Below are 16,629 nucleotides of genomic sequence, written 5' to 3'. Positions count from 1 at the left end.
TCCCTTATAAGGTGACTTGTTATCCACTTGATCCAATTGAAGCATTAACGTTTCAAAGTGGTCATATCAATGTGATCTCCCTTCTTCCACAACAGGATGAACTACCTGAACTTTAACTTCCTTTTTGTTAAGGTATAAAATGCGTAATATTCTTTATTCATAATGTCAACTGTTAAGTAGCATGTTGTATTCCCGGTCTAATGCATTTTGAGAAGAATAAGGATTAGCAGGTTGTATATAAATATAAGTGCAGCGACAAAGATATGTATCTGTAATAGTATTAGTGGTTTAGTCGACAGCTGTGTTACCAGAAATAACTATATAGTTGACATTAGTGGTCACACTATCTATTATTAAAGGTAGGTTTCGCCCAACCAAATAAATATTTTTTTGTGAAATGCGATAAGCGGAAGAAAAGATAAAAAAACATATCAAAATATCTCAATTTAATTTCTTTATGTGTTTGAGATTGAACAAATGTGTCTTGAATACAAAATTGAAGGAAATCCTTGATTTATTACGGTGTCCGTCAGACAAAATAATATGCAAATGAAGCTGCGATGGATTGTGTTGTCGAAGTTTGGCGCATGCGCATTGTCACGCACTAAAAGTAAACAAAATGGCTGAACGAAAGTGTGTGCGATGAAAAAAATATATCTGAATCGGCAACAAAGTGGAGGAAATTATAATGGATTCGGTAGCACCCTAGGATATCTATAGGGAATTAAATTCAGAAATGGCATGTAGCAATAAAAGAAACAGAAGCCACATCTCAAGCGGAACTTGCCGGGATCTGTTGGGACTCGTGTAACGGCATTGCACGTGGTGAGTTAAATTTCAACACATATGCCAGCGCACAAACAGCCGCAGACTAACTACATGTATATTTGGTGTACAAAGTTAGCGAGCGTATGTAAGTAACATGGAGTGTTTTAGATTATATGATATGTATAAACAGTCCCTCGCACTTCGATTTGTTGTTGTTGTTTTTTAACTAAACATGCCGTGGCAAGACTGTCACTTCTATCTGACATTTTGTTGCACGCTTCCGTATGTTGCTGCGGCCTCGTTTTGGAAAAAATACGTCATGTTCTATGTAAAGCTTGACTTCGCTCTATTTTTAGAGGAGTATTTTCCTGGTCAAGCTAGGCAACTGACCACCCATATTGTTCGCTGTATGCATTGAAAATGATCTGAAGATTATATCTATGTATAGGATAAATTTCAATTTCGTAGTCTTTATATTTCATTGGGCGAAACCTACCTTTAAAAGGTCTGTTCAAATCCATCCGCGATACTCTGTGGGTTCAGATCACTTACGATCTCTACACCCCTGGATTATCTCGGTAAAACTGTAGGCATCTCAGGGGAACAAATCTGAACCAATAACAGGCATGCAAAAATGTTCTTTGAAGACTACACAAAGAGAGAGACGCCCAACTTCAAAGCCACACAGTCAACCACAGTGCACCCGTTATACGGCTCTTTTGATGTACATCAAAGGACCTGTTGTGTTCTGTTGCCTCCAGATTTACTATGAAATAATCCGAGGGTGTAGAGATCGTAAGTGATCGGAACCCTGGAGTATCGTGGATGGTACAAAATTTACTTGTAGGAAACTACATGATGTCGAAATGAAAACAGAGGTGCCACAATGAAATATATATCATGGTTAATAAGACAATAGCGTTAATTATATTCAAGCACTTCTTAAAAGCCTGTATTATTTAGATTTGTTTTATTACTAAATATCCTTAATTACAAAATATGTATTTCCCATTCGCATGAACATTATAACAACATATTAGCACAACTCACTAAGTGCAGATTTATATACATATAAATATATTATATGACAATTGTTTAGTTATAGCTATGACACTGCACAACTGTTTCTCTTTGGAGCTTTTGGTGTTTCAATAGCGTGGTGAATTGTCGGTAAAGGCGCCGACAGAAGTCTTTTTCGCTTTGTTCTTTGCCCCACTTGAATCGTCAGACATGGAATATCACTAAGTCTTAACATTTCTGCGAAAATCTGTGCGATGTTCATGTTTTGTTTCGCAGAAGCCTCTACATAGCCACAACCCCATTCCACGCATGCTATAGTTTCGGCTGTCTCCTGTTCCATAATCCGCGCGTGCTCGCTCACGTCTGCTTTGTTCCCGACTATTACAATAGGCACATTGGCATCATCTCGCTCGTCAATGATCTGTTCACGGAGAAGCTTAACTTCTTCGAAAGAGGCGTCGTTGTCTACAGAATACACTAATATGAAAGCGTCACTGGTTGCTATGGCCAGTTTGCGCATGGCAGGGAATTCATGAGTCCCAGCTGTGTCTAAAATGTCCAAAATTACTTTACTTCCGTTAATATCAAGCACTTTCCTGTGTAGGTCTTCAACGGTTTCATGATAATCTGACGAAAATGTGTCGTACAGGAACTGAGATATAATCGCTGATTTTCCGACGCACGATGCCCCCATTACCGACAAGCGAAAATGGCGTTCTTCAATCTCCTCGCTCTTTTTCCCGCCAATTTGGATGCTGTGGAGTCGTTTGGAAATCATTGTGTCATCGCCTGACATCATTAGCGCAGGAATCTGAAAACATTAAAAAGATAGTACATCAGTGGAGCGCCTCACGCAGACTACGTGATATCATAAAATAGTAACTGCTTTTGAAAATGCAAGACATTGCTGACTCATACTCTCTCCTCGATGTCACAAACAAACTCAAGAGAAACCCGCAATCGATCAAACTTTTAACGAAGGCATCTTATGGCAAACGCACGCTATATAGGACAATCATCAAGTCGATCAGAATTGATAATCCAAGATGACCCACTTGTTGGATTTTTTTTACATATCGAAGACATCATGCACTCGGGAGTATGTGATGATTAGCTCTGTCATCCAAAGTAACGAATCGTGTACTAGTAATTAGTGACACAATACCAGTATATCACTAAATGTATTTTTATGTACATACAACGTAACGAGGAACGTTCGATTATCTAACTACATATATATCCAAGTACACAAAACCCGTCATCTATACAACAAACATGGGTAATACCTAGCTGCAATATTGTAGCTCAAAAGACTTTTTGACAGAAAATGGAAAGGTATAGTAGGCCGGGTACGTAGATTCGTTCGAGGGTAATACCCTACCACCCCTCCAACATGTACAACACGCATCACTGTTAATAACCACCAGTACTATCATTATATCATTAGCAATATTTTAAACATTTGAGCCACTCATGTCACTGTCATAAGTCGCCAGTAGCCTACTATCATTATCAATGTCCCTAGAAACTTATACAACACATCTCACTGTCAATAAAACTACCTGTATTTTCATAAGTAATTCTAAATACATTTAAAATATCACCAAAAATGTCAAAAGTAATATTCCTTAACACGTGTTAAACGCTTATTACCGTCAACATAACAGTCAAAAGTAGTAAATTCAAACACGTCATGTAAAACAATCGCCATCCTGTTTTATATCCAGTCCTATAATTGTAATCCTAAGAAAACGCATGTTGAACATTTGTCAAGTACTAGTCACTATAATTACAATAAACAGCAATATGAATGTAAAACACTCGCCAACCTGTCAAACTTCACGTGTGCTATTATTAGTAATGATCTAAAACACATGCATGATGCATAATACTGGTTACAGTAATAAATATTGGTACATTAGAAAACCAGTGCTTAGACATGAATTCAATTATATATGTTACATCATGCAGGTTGGGCACAACCCTGCATATTGGTAACAGTATACCCTTTCACTGAATTCCTCAATTGGGTAACTTATTTATTACTACAAACAGGTAACTGTTACTCAAATAGGTAACTGTTACCCATATGCAGGGTTGTGCCCACCTGTCATACACAACGTGATAATTATACATATTTTACATATTATACCCATTGCAATACTTAAGATGAACCCCTAATTCGTTGCCAAAGTTCTCTATTCCATTCACGTTAAAACTTTCGTCTATAACATCCATGTATGTACCACGTGTGTTTATCGTACTGTATTCCAAAGACAGTCTTTTACCGTAGAAAATCATATATAAATGTTCACAAATCATTTTTATATTATCTTAGTTGACATAACTTTCTACCAGACTGATATAAGTTCGTTTTACTTACTGTGAGCTTCAATGAACGGCAGTCGATGAGATCAATCGGGCAACATTATATCGTAGAGCTAAAGAGCATGTAACACGGTCTCGTGTGACTCGTGCTAATATGGATGTGAGCGACACTAGGCCACGCCCATTCTGCATGATTGACAGCAGACGACATGTGCACTGCAAATCTGGGTCATTTGTCGTTGGTATGGCTGGACTGGTCATTCCTTTTTGTTCATTTATGAAATAATAAAAGGACCTGGTGATTTTATAGAGTTTCCAAGGTAAGCCTTGACAAATTCTGTCAATGTACGGTAGATGCATTGAAATGTTGCGGGTACACTTTTAATAATTACTGTTACAAACGTTGGAACCTGCGCCTACTGTTTAAGTGTTCTGTATGAACGATACTAATTAGACATAAACATTCTGATAAATAAAATGTGTATGAACGAAGATTATTTCTTCTTTATCAATGGAAATACAATATGTATTACATGTATTTATCATTTGATTTTAAACTATTGGTAAAATTCTTTCCTAAGCATAACAGTCTTGGTATATTTTCGGAAGTATACATAGACTTCAAGCAGTATGAAAATTGCATGTGAAATGAAACCGAATAAAGATATACGCTATTCTATGGATCTCGATCATGGTTAAATATCTTAATGACATTTATTTTGTAAGATAGGATTATGGATAATACTTATTTTGTTAAAGTGTCATACATTTAATATTTATTAAAATCCATTAATCATATACACAAATAACATATCAAAATACCAAGTCTTATCAGATTTGTAGACACAATTTTAATGCATAATAAATGTATTTAAAAAAAAATCAAAACCAAATTATTTATGTTGCCTTGACTCAACATTGATGTAATAAGCATTATCTATCAGTTTTCATATTCTAAAGCGTTGGTGACACTGTAGATTGTACATCACGTATATCGATCTTTACTACACGTGTTGTAGAAAAGGTATGCTTGAAAATTACTTAAATTTTGTTATGCCGGGCAATGTATCTGGCATTACAGTGCTATTCCGTCTTTGCATATTACAGAGTTAGCTCCCTTGTGGGTAGGTATCGATTGTTACGTCATTATTTTGTGAGCGCAATTTACGTCGTTTTCTCCGAAACGTATGATGTTACGCTCGCAAACACATGACGTCACAATCAATACCTACCCGAAAGTGCAGATAACTCTGTAATATCATGAATCTTTTTAAAACATTAAGATGCAACTCATTATTGTAGTGATACCATTAAGACCCCCCACTGATAGAACATAATGCTTATGTAACTGGATCAAACGGCTACTTACACTTCTGTGTTAAGGTCATCCTTACCGTTTCCTATTCGGGTTAGAATGACAATCACTGAAGCCCTGATGTATGCCATCATATTCATGTTAGTCAGATGCTTACACATTACATTGAAGACAAAACATTCTAAATAAAGAAATATTCTAGTCTTCTCATATGGTACTAGGTATACCGGAAAAAAAGTTATACATGAATTGTTATATTGAGACAAATTCCTGAAACTGTTCATATATTTTTTGCTGACTTTTTTATTCGAATTGCTGAATATCTAACAGTAAAATTAGTACACAAACCATGAAGCCAGTGTTTAGTCGACAATTACATTTTAACATTGTTACAGTGTTATCAATAAAGTGGTGGCTGTGTTTCCATCTAAATATGTATCAATTATGGACTTTCATTGAGGTCAATATGGTGTTATATAGCCCGAGTAGAATAAATAAATGACCGTGAGCGTAGCCCAAGGTCATATTTTAAATTCTACAAGGGCGATATAACACCATATTGACCAAAACAAAGTTCCTTATTTTTATATTAGATATGTCGTTTCCTTAACTAATGTAAAAAACAATTTCTAATCTGTATATTAATTACAAGAAACTATCTTATATATACATATATGTATTCAACGTCAAGTGACCATGTATTAGCCAATGAAAATAGTTGAAAATCAGAGCATATCTAATATACGTTTATAAGAAGAGCATGAAACCTATAATTTTACAATGCAAACTATTAATGTTGTTGACACTGTTTATCATATGACTTCCGTGTTTACTCACATGAAATCTAACCTATCTGCATTATAATTGGTTGATTCCGATGAATGGTACGTATTTCTACGCGTGGGAAACGACCTTCTTTTTGATACGATATTTTACTACGAAATGCTGAATTGAACAACGACACCACAATAATCTTTAGATTCATAACTGTGCGTAAAATCAGTATCAATTCTCAACTTCTGGTATTTGAACATAATAATTTATGAAAACATCTTTCAAATATCCTGAGTCAAACAGTAAAAGTTCAAAGCGGTGAAAGAACGACGTCCGACTGTCCTGCATAACGACAACCGTGAATGACTGTTGGGGAATGTGTTTTCGTGCCAAACGTCAACCTGTGACGTCACGAAAACGTCACAATAAAAAATGTCGACTTTTGGTATTAAGTGATACGGTCCGAATCTCAATTGATCGATTGATTGATCATCTGAGAGAAAATCAAAACGGGAAGAAACAAAGGAAAATATAAGTCATATGATAAATAGAATCTTTCATTCGTTTCCCTTCATATTAGTTTTTTTTAAATAAAAAAAATAAATTCTTGAATCTTATCATAAAACTTATATGAATGGAAACTCATGACATGTGCTCTTTTTATAAGGCGTCATACATTTTGGCTGAATTATTTCCTTAACTTAATTCATCATACCTCATGGTTTTTTTTATATTATTAAAGTCAAATTGTTCGTCCAGTTATAGGTTTATTAACGGTTTGTATACTATTTGATATTGCTAAACACCAACAATTATTTCAGAACGATTACACCTCCATTATATTCTAACATGTGTGATTTAGGAGATTGTGACATGTTATTGTTATGTCTCTTTATAAAACATCTTGTCTATTTTCAGTTTTATCTCACAACAGAATGATGTTATGGACACGTGTGACAAACATCTCGCATTATAAAATGAAGCCAGACAAACCAACTGAGTGCTAATCAGGAACAAAAAACTACTATCTTGTAGAATATTGTGTGTCTCAGTCAGGTAACAGATTCTACATCTTATAGGCCTAAAATAGGCGGTGGTGTTAATAGAAACTGTTAGGTACTGGCGGGGATATTCTAATTAAGATCACGTAGACTTGTAATTCCACTCCACTAGATATCGTAGAGCATTGACAGAATTACAAGTTTAGTTTTAATTATATTGGCGGGGTGGGGTGGGGTAGCCATACTCACACCTATGTAAAATGATATCAGAAGTAGTCAGACAGTTGAAAAAATCATGGTGCGTTTCATTACGAGAAATCACAACAGGAACATACATATACAGCATGTACCTCACTCTCTAGGTATTACACTCACACGCACTACGCACCAGTAGGGGAGACCATCATTAAATGACCTTAGTGTTTGACATCAAGCAAAACCAACCTGCCAACCAGGCCACTGCACGTGTGATGAAGACATGTAGGTTTAGTTTATGGACCCACAGCTTATAATATTCTTAGGTAATTTACAGCTTTATGTTAACTTGAAACCGCAAGTAAAGATCTTTATATGTTGGCGATGACTTTGTGATCACTGCCAGTCAGTCATTTTGTTCCTTTCGGTATGGTTACACGGTGGATGTGAAACAAATAACCGCTGCAACACAACTCAATAACATTGTAAATGACAATAACATGGTCCGCTATAAAATAACGAATGTCTTTAACCTAAGTTTGTTATTTATTTTCCATAGTGAAGGCCACAACGCAGACGACAACAATGGGATCGCCAAGAAATTATCTGTTTCATATAATGTACATAAAGGTAATAACGTATTTTGAGTTGGCCCATATACATGTAGTATGCTGTGTAAAAGGCAACCTTCAATGGAAACTGGTTTATAATGTACATGTGTATAGATCTGCATTTATTTTATCATGTTATTATAAGTCATTTATTTTATCTAATTATTATAGTCATTTATTTATTTGTTTGTCCATTCATTCATTCATTCATTCATTCATTCATTTGTTCAATATTGTTCATTTATTTATCGATTTTGATAACATCGAAGACATTGTTTATGGGAAAATTGCTTCTACACCTAAACCAAATTCATAAAGCATCACTCGAGACGACGAGAACATCGATGATATCGCGATAAAAATCTGAAGACGACGGCGGCGACGATCAGACCACAACTCTAACACCCAGACATATTACATGTAGGATATGTTTTAACGAAATGTCTGTTTGATCACCCGACCCCTACTTGACCTTTATCAGGTAAAAACTAAATACATCTAGTACTAGTAAACATCTGTGACAGCGATTTACAGCCCTGTTTTCTCCTTAATGCACTGTCGTCCAATAATGTAGAGTGGTTATCCTGCTGTGCACAGTAATACAGGTAGAGATAAAATAACGCTATAATAATACATATAACAATCGATCGGCATTATTTCTTCAACATTTGACTTAGACTCTCTCTCTTGTACCAAGTGCTAATTGCAATTCGAGTGTAGCACCAAAATTGATTAGCGGAGATGGATACTATATAAATGGGGAGCAAAATGCAATAACAACGCCGAGGTTCGTTCCCGGGGCTCTGTACGAGTAAACTATAAACGAGGTCATGGAATATAAGAAATATTCAGCAGGTTTCCTCTCCTTGTTTCTAGTCCCCATTGCGAGTTCTTGATGTATCAAATACTTCAATATCACCTTGAGAGCGCCTAGTCCATAGTAAGAAGAGCTGAGTTTCCATCTATCTTCATTATTATCTCTGCGGTCGTAGAAAATAACGATACTTACATAACACGAAGCAAAATAAGGCAAAAACGCATTGTTTTATGTTAAACAGTAGTGTCCATACTCTCGATCGGACCATACTCTTGATCGGACGGACCATTCCGTCTCGATCGGAACAAGAACATTTTGGCCAAATTTAGAATTTAGTCAAAATTTCGTTCATATCGGTTTGTCTTGCAACCTTCTTTGTTTGTACTTACAGAACTGAACAAAGATGAAATGCAGTGATGTAAATATTATGTGAATAGTATTGACAAAGGTTATGCGATATAACTATACATACGCTAAAAGATGCTCCGCCGCCGACAGAGCATAAACGATACTCATCATTTTAACAATAATTTGTGTTTTTTTAATCACACACATTTATATATATATATATGTCGAAAATGATATAAAAAAATTATTTTGGATTTGGTGCATGCGCAAACAGTACTCCATTCCATATACGACTTTGTGCCACTAATTATTTCGGGACGCAATTAATTATTTTTAATGCTTTTATCTTGAAGTAAAATTAGAAGCTCAAACATTTCAATGGTGGTAATGGTGTAGAGTAACTTTTGTAACTGAAGAAAAAACTTATTCGTCTGCTCCTGTTTTTGATAGTTATCGGTCATCTAATCAAAAGCACACGTTGTAAAGCCACACGAGTGTACGCACGTGAGTATTTTATGTAAGGTTATAAAAGGTCAAAAATATCACAAGAACTATTAAAAGCATGTTTATGATTTGAACTTAGTGTATTAAACTTTCCTAATGAACCTCAGGATAATTTGCATTAGATGTTTATCAATACGCGTACTTATAAACATGCATGAAAAACATCCATATCAGTGAAGGAACTGATTTTTTTATGTTTTTATAATGAAAGGTCAACTAACGATCTGTTTACCAAATGAAGAGTTAATGTTTATCAATGAAAAATCTAGTAAAGCTAATGAACTCCAAATTGAGTATAATATAAAAATATACATGTACCATTGCTCTGTTATCATTTTGTCATAACAAAAATACAATTAAATCCATGAAGTGAACGGAAATCCATTCATTTTCTACTTTTTAACGCTGTTTAAAGGCGAATGTTCCACCTTTACCAGCCAATGATGATGATAAAACAATATCCACACGAACATCTTATACAGTGTGAAGTATATCTAAAGTGTTCATTTAAGACTCCAAATGTTTTGTGGACTACGTTAAAAAGATTTGCATCAAAGGGTATATTTGTTCTGTATCTCTGGCAGCAAAATTTTACTATAAAAGGGCAAGATTTCCACTTATACAAAGAGACGCAACACAAACATACCGCAGTCTCCCAAAACATGCACGAAATTCACTCACCCAACACACCGCATACATGGGAGGCGGTCCATAAAGTGAACAGTCGGGCAAAGAAAACCAGTCTAAATATATAATGCGTTCATTGGCCTTCCAAAAGTTATTCATATCAAAATGCCGGTCAGGTTCTACTTACGTTGTCTAGGCTAGTTTTGAAAATTGAAATTGTGGAAAAGCCATGTACAAATTTAGCACAGTTCTAACAATAAATTCGCCTAACTCTTTGAAAGCCAGGTTGAGGACATTTAAGATTTCTGTAATAGAAAGTAACTTCTTCGAATGCAAAGCGATTTTGACGGGATTTTTTAGTTTTCTATTTCATAAGAAATTATACTGGATATATTTACACCATTACAATCGACTTTAGCCTTCTTTGGCTCGACTATTCACACTAAATTATTCTAGCTGTTAATAGGACGTTAATCTCAATAAAAAGCGAAATCAAATTTTGATAAGAACTTAAAAGGTAATCTTTAATGATTCCTGCTTTGGCATTTCAGTTTAAAAGCCAATAATGAAAACGCTGACTTAAAAGTCTCCAATAATTGACAGATGGAATACTAAGAAGAAGATCAACCAAGAAGTCTGCAAATGAACACAAAACTAAAACGGAGAATAATTCGAGATAATCTTATCGAGACTCTATAGATTATTTAGATGGTTCTGCTTCCAATATTGCAGATACTGCCATGTCACCATGGAAACGTCACTCCACTGAATACCACGAAACTGATATGTTATGATATAATTTACAGATTACCCAAGTTTTTGACAACCAGGAAGACTGAATAATATCCAATAATTCTGATGCAGATCTTGATTGCGAAATATCACAAGAATCCTTATCAGCTACGAACTTTGCTGGTTAGATTAATTTTCCAGCTAATCATGTGAACGCCTTACTGTCATTCTAAATGTAATAAAGTTATGGTTCTAGCTGTGTTGAAATACAGTGTATCTCTAATGTGGCATTCATAATTGGTTGGCTGTGCAACTGTATGTTTGTTTTGAAAATCTTTATTTTTCGGTGGGAGGGTGTGATTAAAGGTAGGTTTCGCCAACCAAATAAAATTTTTTTGTGAAATTCGATAAGCGAAAGAAAAGATGAAAAAACATATTAAATATCTCAATTTAATTTCTTTATGTGTTTGAGATTGAACAAATGTGTCTTGAATCCAAAATTGAAGGAAATCCTTGATTTATTACGGTGTCCGTCAGACAAAATAATATGCAAATGAAGCTGCGATGATTGTGTCTGTCGAAGTTTGGCGCATGCGCATTGTCACGCACTTAAGTAAACAAAATGGCTGAACGAAAGTGTGTGAGATGAAAAAAATATATCTGAATCGGCAACAAAGTGGAGGAAATTATAATGGATTCGGTAGCACCCTAGGATATCTAAAGGGAATTGAATTCAGAGATGGCATGTAGCAATAGAAGAAACAGAAGCCACATCTCAAGCGGAACTTGCCGGGATCTGTTGGGACTCGTGTAACGGCATTGCACGTGGTGAGTTAAATTTCAACACATATGCCAGCGCACAAACAACCGCAGACTAACTACATGTATATTTGGTGTACAAAGTTAGCGAGCGTATGTAAGTAACATGAAGTGTTTTAGATTATATGATATGTATAAACAGTCCCTCGCACTTCGATTTGTTGTTGTTTTTTAACTAAACATGCCGTGGCAAGACTGTCACTTCTATTTGACATTTTGTTGCACGCTTCCGTTTGTTGCTGCGGCCTCGTTTTGGAAAAAATACGTAATGTTCTATGTAAAGCTTGACTTCGCTCTATTTTTAGAGGAATATTTTCCTGGTAGAGCTAGGCAACTGACCACCCATATCGTTCGCTGTATGCATTGAAAATGATCTGAAGATTATATCTATGTATAGGATAAATTTCAATTTCGTAGTCTTTATATTTCATTAGGCGAAACCTACTTTTAAATTCTCTATATTGGCGGTCAAGCAATTTTTCATGAAATTAAAAACAATGACGTAGCTTCATATGCAATGAAAAGAACGACATTATTAATGAATATTTGAAATTGAATTTCGACGAAAAAAGTGTCAGAAAGGAAACCGCGAAATGCTCTTTCGCGAAATTAAACAACTATATAGTATACCTTAACCACCATGTCAACGCTATCCCAAATATTGTGAATTTACTAACTGTTTTGACGAGGGGAAAGGCACCTTAATCATGAAAATTACAAAACAGACAAGCGAGAGGCATATGATTATAGTGTAAAACATTAGAACTCACTAAAAAATCGTCATGAAATCACATGTAAATTGTCTTTTTGTGACAGTTAATCACAAAATTGCATCATCATGAAAAAAATCATTTTTGGCATGAATTCGGAATCGGATCACCGCGAGGATAGGTAAGTTTGCAGTAACCGTGTTCCTGTGTCGACCGCTTTGTTTTCGAAATCATAGAGGATCAGTTCATCGGATCCGGCGAAAGAAACCTTGGAAACGCCCAATCAACATACACATTTCAACTTTGACAGGTTTGGCGATTAAGCATATTCTTCAACACGGAAGAATATCGAAGTCAGTAACAATGTATATAATCACGTAATAAACAGAAACAGTTAATCTCAAAGCCCCGTATGTAATAAGGGTGTTTATTTACAGGCTATGTTACTAGTTTTCTCTCATACCTACGGATGTAATACTGACTACACTCATGTTGCCCGAGGTTGTATTACATGGCCACCCATGCAATTATTTAAGTATTTAACCAAAAGCCAAACACAAGATTTGAATATTTTGCAAAGTCATGCAGAAAAATAAGTAAATGTCGGTAAAACAAGCAGGCACTTGGGGCGTGTTCTGGTGAAACTCTAAGTTTGATATGGTATCTATCCTTGTTTCTGTCTGGTCATTACTGTTTTGCTATTATTTTATCAATAGTTTGAAATGGGTTTATCAAAAATGTATCGTAATGGTGCTACTTTCCATTAATTTTAGCATCAACAAAAAATCTAGTAGAATGACCCCGTGGAATGTGATGTACTTCTAGTTAAATGGATACCTGACATGTTTACATTGTCCGACATCATCCTCTGAAGGGGTGATTCATTCGTAAGTCGTAAGTGCAGATGCCTTCAGTAAATTACTGACAAGATAATAAAGTTTTGATAACTTTATAGATTATAACATGTATCTTAAAGGTAACATCAAAAGCAAAATATGTTAACCTCAACTTCACTGAATAAAGTCACGTACAATTTCAAAACTTTTGTGTCGATGTCGACTTGAGTTTTTTAAGATGCATTTCATTATTTTATATGGTTGCACATGAAGTAGCATTGTAACATTTTTTCTGTTTCAAAATATAACACTTCACGATTTCGAATGCAAAATTATATAGAGCAATATTTCTGCAATAGACCACCATTATTCTCGCAGCAACATCTACAAACACGTTTATGTGTTTGATTGTAGGACGGCCTTCCATGTATCATCATGATGTGTGCGGTGTGCAGCGTGTGGGTAGTGCGAGGTAAGTGTTTTCGGAGACTGCGGTATGTTCGTGTCGTGCCATCTTGTATAAGTGGAATTGTTGCCCTTTTTATAGTGATATATCACCGAAGCTGATGCTGCCGAAGACACTATGGAATACCCCCACCCGTTCACATTATACTAACAACGGGCGACAATCAGACCAACAGCACATTTACATCGCAAACATGGACGCGCGTCAACAAACGTCCAAAAGCTAACAAGGCTTAAATACAAGTCTAAACAAACCGGTGACCAATGGTATCTCTGCGGGTAGCCAGTCGACAAGGCTAGCACAGGCCTATCTACTTCTCGGACAATACCGGTTGCAGCTTCTCTGAAAAGGTCATCCTTGCTGAGGACGTGATTTGATGAAGGTTATAGTAATATTGGCTATGCCTTTGGGGTTTTAATTGTTCAGACATGTTCTCCAGTGCTGCTTTTCTTATTATGAAAAGATTTTACATTCGGTAGAATGTCTTTTTCCCCTTTAATAGCTATGTGTATAAAATTAATTGTAGCACAGGTTCCTCGCGTACAATACAATATGAATGTCGTCTGAAGCTGTATTTTATGGCTACCAATGCAATACAACCTGCATGCAGAAGTCACTGCGTTCACTAAAATGATGTTATCTCAGTCCGACTTCAAACACGTCCTTTTCAAAAACCAGAAAAGTTTTACGATTTTTACTGTAGTTTCTAAAATGACGGGATATCGTAATAGTCAAGTTGTAATAAACATGTCGAGGTATGAGAGAATAGTCTACCTTCGGGATCACAAAATTTGTAAAACCATCGGCAAGCCTCGGGTTTCACTACCTTTTGTGACGTGACCCTTGGGTATCTCTATCCTTGCACATATGAAAGAGTACTAGACACATTTCAAGCATCCTAACATTTCTGTGCTAAGTTCTGAAGGAAAAATGTTTGGCATAGGGAATGTAGTTTGCTTTTAGCTACCGTAGAAATCCACACAAGGCAGCAGGATCCCATTGCTGCAAGTCAATTACTTTTGTAGTGTCTTACTTTGGCGGTGTACAGCCATAGAATCAATCTGATTGCCATAGAATTGAATTGTAACAACTATTGGAACTTTTTTCACGGCGATTGATTTTCGCTTATTATAATTGCCAGAGAAATATGTTAAATTAAGCTTGTTTACAGTGAATATTGTCAGTAATAGTAACCCCTGGAATATCGCGATTGGCTGTTAATAATTTGGAAAGTTTCTTCGACTCTTGATTGATCAAGCATTGATCCAACAGATATAATTCGTCTCCAAAAATGGGGAACGATGCGTTGGTATTCAACCATCCCTGCATAGGTCTGCTTTAATAATCTGTGCTGCCAATTCATTACAATATGGATATACACTAGTTTGTATATGGAAACTGACAATTCAGAAATAGTGTTGATAGACCAAAGGATGACGGCGAAAATCTAATGAGCCTTTGGAATGTTTGCAAAAAAGATCCATGCATATGCAATTCCTTAATTAACGTTTCAAGTACACATCACTTATTAACAACGGCCGCGAGTGAAAATCACACCGTCGCTTGAATGAGTGATTGTTGTTTTTGTTGTTGGGGATGACGAGAAATTGAAAACAAACATTCATCTAAGGCAGACTGTACATATAAACCTTTCGGCTCTTTACAAGCCGCAGTAATTATGCTCTTGTTATGACTTTTTAATTAATACTTATACCTGCGGCGGACAATATCACAGTACCAGCATCCTTCACACCGGACTATTGTTATGAGGTCGGTGATAATGTTATGAACCTAATAAAACTTTGTTTACAAAGCAAGGTACCCCTCGGCGTTAAATACACTAAAACTGACACGAGTTCAAATACTGAAACGAGAACGGAGATTTTCCGCCAGGAGATGGAGAGAGGGCGATGTTACACAATCATCTCATAATATAATTAAACCTTAATTCTCTGATAGAAGGTAAATTTCTTTGTATTACACAACCAAACTAATTTCCGATATCTGGGGCTCTAGTTTATCATGATAAGATTAAAGATGCTCAACCGCCGATAGAGCATAAATGATATTCATCATTTGAACAATAATTGGTGTTTTATCATGTATATATATATATATGTCTGATTAACACAAAAAAATAATGCATTATGCCTTTGGTGCATGCACAATCAGTACTTAATTCCATATAGGATATAAGACTTAGTATCACAGATTTTTTTCGGGATGCAATTAATTATTTTTTTTATATGTTTAACATACAGTAAAACTAGGAGCTCAAAATTCTCAATGGTGGTAATGGTGTAACTAAGTAACTTTTGTAACTGAAGAAAAATACTAAATCGTCTGCTCCTATTTTTGATAGTAAAAACATACCATTTGTCAGCGGTGGAGCATCTTTAAAGTTGTATGGTCTATCACTTTCGCTCTTTTTGTCATAGTGAAAACTGTTAAAGTGTTATACATATTTTTGTCCGTTTGTCTGAGTTTTAAACTTTCTAATTTTACCACTTTTTATAAAGTTGCAGTACTGGAAGTATTTAAATTATAAAAGTAAAAAATCTTTTTAACGTGTACACGTGAAAAATAGGCTCGAAAGAGGCCGAATCATTCCGAACTCTTCCGAACATCGTCGCGACAATCTCGAAGTAACACGAGGGTTGTGAAACCAAGAGAAATGTCAACAATTTTTCGTAAACAAAACATGTGGTCGACCTCTTTAGCAGACTGGATCTACAAAGAAAATAATGCTCGCACATAA

General features: G+C 35.6%; 1 protein-coding gene and 1 pseudogene across 1 annotated transcript in view; both read right to left on the bottom strand.

The window, feature by feature from the left end:
* LOC138323854 (exportin-6-like) overlaps nt 1–16,629 on the bottom strand; it is a 603,808-nt gene that overhangs the window by 435,320 nt on the left and 151,859 nt on the right. The window lies entirely within an intron of this gene.
* Nucleotides 1,757–4,352, bottom strand: LOC138324570 (ras-related protein Rap-2c pseudogene; annotated as a pseudogene).

This window comes from Argopecten irradians, chromosome 5 (genome assembly GCF_041381155.1).
Source record: "Argopecten irradians isolate NY chromosome 5, Ai_NY, whole genome shotgun sequence".
Classification (NCBI taxonomy): Eukaryota; Metazoa; Mollusca; class Bivalvia; order Pectinida; family Pectinidae; genus Argopecten; species Argopecten irradians.
Note: the sequence above shows the minus strand (reverse complement) of the source record. Positions and strands in the feature narration are given on the sequence as shown.